We start from the raw sequence: 4,981 nt of genomic DNA, 5'->3' as shown, positions 1-4,981 counted from the left end.
TACCAGCCAATCAGCGTCACCCCAGCACCTCAGAATCAAACTAATATCCTCCTAATTAATCCCACCAAAATTTGGAAGAATTCTTAACTCATCAAAGAGTCATGAAGAGCAAAGAATGTACAAAACTGTTTTTGCTAAGCTCTATCATACAGCATTAGACTTGCTTACTTGATTTCTATGAAATCTTGTAAAATAGATCAACGACATTAAGAAATGAACTTTCATAAAATTGTAATTGCTATTTTTCTAAAAGATTAGACCAGGGAATATCTTTTATACATAATCCTGTAATCTGTATTGGTTTTCAGTCTCCAAGCGCGTCTTCTCGGTAGGCTATTTTTTGTGTTGGAGATAATAAAGGCATACTAGGTTTCTCTTCAATGGCCGTATTGTCGGGATAATTTTTATTAGAAATGTTCAAATAAAGAATAAATATGACGAAAAGCTATGTTTATTACAGTAATATTCTTTACATTGTAGATACATTGGCTTGGACATGCGTGGAACAATTCTATAATGACACTCTCTCTCGGATGAACTGTAGCGTTATTGAAAGAGGCGATAGTTTCCTATATTTATCTGTTATTTGTGATATAATGTGACAAAGTTCAAATATCGTTCTCAAGAAAGAGTACAAGAGTACTCAATGCATATGAAGTCATTAAATATCATTTTGTTGTACTTATTTTATTAGAATTAACCAAGATTCACTGAATGTAAATGTTTTGCATTTGGGATATGTTTGTTGTATTAACTGCCACCTGGAAAATTCAATTCCATCAATAAATGATATACGGCTATTTCTGATTCAAGAGTTCCAGGAGCGCCGCGTAAAAGGGTTCGTTTTTGAAGAATAAATATTTAGATGTATGAATATTAAGACATATTTCTAACTGATCTCAATTGAAATTCATGAATGAGGAATGTTTTTAATTCCCACCACACTCCAAGGAAATCATTAGAACACCCCCTTTTTCTCCCAGGAAAATTCAGATTCATTTTTCATCATAGATCGTTCAGTCTACTTTTCGAGGTATTAGTTGTTTACTTATGTGTGATAGAGACCACGTTGATTAGCGTCTCGTCGTAATAAAAACTAAACAGACTCCTCGCCTACTAATGAAAAAAAGACTCATTTTCAATTATTGGAGGGGAAATGATTAAAAAAAATATTTGGAACGTGATTCAACAGGCCTTCTACCATAAGGCTCACGTGTGTTACAATTTCGTTTTAACAAATGAAAATTTATAGATAAGAACCATCTGATTTTCACCTCAATGAAGACAAAAGGTTCTGATTTCAACATTTTTGTTCATAAGTACAAGTACTTTATGTTTTTATTTTTACAATGTTTTTTTGTTCATAAGTACAAGTACTTTATGTTTTATTTTTACAATGTATTCAAACTTTTGTCAAGTTGTTCTCAAGAAGGACTGAGTATCGTGTTTGTTATTCCTTTGAAAGAGATTCATGACCCTTCCTTTGTTTCCCAGCTGTAGCCTCATTATGACTCTGCTGGGTATGCTAAGTGTAGAATCAGCTCTTAATCAGGATGCTTACGATATATATCGATATGATAGTTAAGTTATTTTTCAATGGCATTTGAAAGGTATTCCCAATATATTAGTATGTAAAATTAGAACGTTATGTGGCCCCACCCTGGTATTGTACTTCCTTATTGTATTGGCTCGGGTGAGCTGGAAAAAAATCCAATCATAGAGACTGGAAAAATCCGTTCTTAGAATTAAAAAAAAGGAAAACTAAATTACTTTGAGTTTATATTAAAGAGTATAATGAGGCGATTGACTTTATTCGATAACAAACTTTCATTCATCAGACCTACCACCAAAATTATGTTAACTGATTTGAGTTTATCGGACTTTTTCTTCAAAGTCCATCCACCGGGAATGACATAATCACACCCGAGCTGACCTTAGTGAACTTCTGAGGGATGAGGAAAGAAAAACAGAATTCAAAGTGTTCCTCCCCTGGATAGATCAATCAGAACCCAGAAATCTTAAAGCCGAGTCAATTTTTCTTCCTGACAAAGACTATACCCCTGACAAAATGCATATATGGAAACACTTATTGCGAGCTTAAACTTAACACACTTTTATCAAATAATTGCTCTAAGCCTTGTCTTTAATAGGTCTATGATTTCACGATCAAATCTATAACACAACCCTTTTGGGGCAGTGATAGGGATAAAGTTGATTATAAAGTGAAAATGCATTATTCTTTGGAAAGCTTCTACTCTATTCCTAAGTATTAAGCTGCAAACGAAGTGCATAGTTATATTGAACAAAGATGTCTTTTTCAAAATTGTGAAATTCATGGCCCCTTGGTCAGGGGTTCTGGTGTGTCTCTATTGATCATATTGTAAAAATGCATTAATTCTTTGAAAAGCTTCTCTGCTCCTGGGTATTTAGCAGACAAACTAAGTGCATTGTTAGGATGAGCAAGGGTGCTTTTTCTAAAAATGTGATTGGTCATGGTGGGAAAGTGGCAGGGTGCTCGCTTTTTTAACGGAAGGTCCGGGTTCGATTCTCGTTCGTCGCGCTGCATCAAACCTAAGATGTAAACATAGGTAGTGAAATTTTCTTTGCCAAGCGCAAGCGAAAGTGAAAGTCACGGGTCTATCGGATGAGATCATAAAAACCGAGGTTCCTTGTCACGGTAGGCGTTGGCACGAAAAAGAGCCCTTACTGTCCAATGGCCCTGAGTACTGAGTATAGATCTAAATTTTAAGCCTTCACCGGCATACGGTGATATGTCTCTATACGAGTGAAAAATTCTCGAATGGGACGTTAAACAACATACAATCAATTAATCAATCTAAAAATGTGAAGTTGTGGCCTCTGGGTCAGGGATTTTGGTGTTAGGGTGGGGCTCTATTGATTATGTAGTGATGGGGATCATTCTCTTTTTCTGGGCATCTAGGGGCAAACAGAATACAAAGTTCTAAAGATCAGTGGTGTTTTACCGAATTTGTGAGATTTTAACCATTGAGTCAGGTGTGTGTTGCTAGAAGGAATCTATTGATTATGTAGGAAATTTGTACTCTATTATGAGATATGCTATTCACCTTTTTATTCAACTATGATTAAGTAATTGTTAACAATATAATTGATAGGTCAATTGAATAAAAGAAATCTTAATTTGGTATATAAAATGTAGTAGTATATTTTTATTAATGGTCAGGTAGACTTGTAAATTATAGACATATAAAAATGAGATAAAATTACCTCTATTTCTTCATAGAATGTTATTCAAAGACCAAGATGGGCCTAGTAGAGGGGTGTGCTGATTTTACTATTGGTATACCGTTATGCATGCTCAGGTACAGTTGTGTTGTGGTAGTGCAATGACACTACGTATGTACAATTTCTAAAACGATATAATTTATTGACAAACAAGTTGACGAAACAAGAATATCAGCTGTCTCGATTAAAGTCATCATTTCGTAAGTTCTATGGTCGATACAATGACCTTGTCAGCAAATACAATTTATCATTGAGTCAAATGCTGACTGACGTTTTTCATACTAATTGTTAGGCCATTATTTACACACTGAATTGTCGACGGATTTTTCCGTTATTTCCCGATCATGACAAGAAGCACACGGCGGGTGTGACCTGTCGGCAGGGGATGCTCACTTCTCCATGGCACCTGATCCCTACTCTGATGTTTAGAGGTCAGTGTTTGCTCTGCTCCTATTTTGTATTGTTTAATGGACTTTTGAGCTTGAATACTGTTCGTTATCTCCATATATTTCATACAGGTGATCTTTCACTGGCATATACAGTGTAGTAAAAACATCTACATGTACTTTAAGCGTTGTTGTTGATTACCAGACTAACTATTTTGTTGATCCTTGATTGACTATCTATGGATCCTTTACAGGATTGTATTTGTATACAGGTGATCGTTAAGGCCCATGAGTCTCTTGTGTTTTTTTTTAATGATATTCATACAGAAGTGCATTCTATACAGATGTTCTACTCACTACTCTACTCACTACAGCTTACGCTGTGTTTTATTTCCATATATGGTTAAAGCTATACAAGGTGGCTAAACTGCTTGTGATTGATTTCATCTTCCTATTCCAAGAAAGATATGTTTTTAAATTTTATATCTTTTATTTGAGCCGCCTAGTAAAATTAAATACTAAAATCCGACATTAACCTCAGAACCAGGAATAGCCTGGCTATCATTTCTGTGTCTCCGGTCATCAACTGAGTATACAGTATTTGCAACGTCAAGTCAAACACTCGAATGGAAAGTCCTTTGGAAAACGATTATTTTAGGAATGACTCTAATTCTTGGCCAAATTATTCGAGTATAACCTGGTTTGGGTCAGTTTACGCTTTATAATCCGCGAAATTTCGTTACTTTTTATTAGTTCAAATTTGCCGCTCAATAATACAACCATAGTAACGGAAGTAACGGAAGTGATGGGAATCGAGGGGAAGTAAAAACTGATACATAGGCATAGCAGCCATGTTGTTTGGTTACATGTGGTAAGATCGAAATTAAAGGTACATTTATTAAATCTGGAATTTTCCATGAATCCCGAGGACTGGAAATGAGAGGATTGTATGGATACAGATGATTCAGCTGGTTGTCAGGGGTGTGTGTCCCCATACCAAACCAGGTTATAAAGAAATAATTTGTGTTCCTTTTTGGATATTAACCAATCAGAGGTTAGTATACAAACAAAATTAAATTATATACGTGTAGTCTCTTCATGGTATTGTGGCATGTTTTCCATAGTGTCATTACTTGTTATCAACTGTCTTTGTTCATTATAGTCAGCCACAATTTCTGATTATATTTCAAAGTTTTTACTGTTGATTCGTCAAAACTCACATCTCTGGTTGAGCATCTAGATTAATTATCCACTTCAGAAACATAACTTTCAATATGCTTTCGTCAAAAGTTATTACCTATGAAAGGAAAAGAAATTTACTTATTCCAAAT

The sequence above is a fragment of the Saccostrea echinata genome, unplaced genomic scaffold (assembly GCF_033153115.1).
Source record: "Saccostrea echinata isolate AGI-Se365-2 ecotype Australia unplaced genomic scaffold, CSIRO_AGI_Sech_v1 ptg000054l, whole genome shotgun sequence".
NCBI lineage: Eukaryota > Metazoa > Mollusca > Bivalvia > Ostreida > Ostreidae > Saccostrea > Saccostrea echinata.
The sequence above is the reverse complement of the archived record's forward strand: the minus strand, read 5'-3'. Positions refer to the sequence as shown.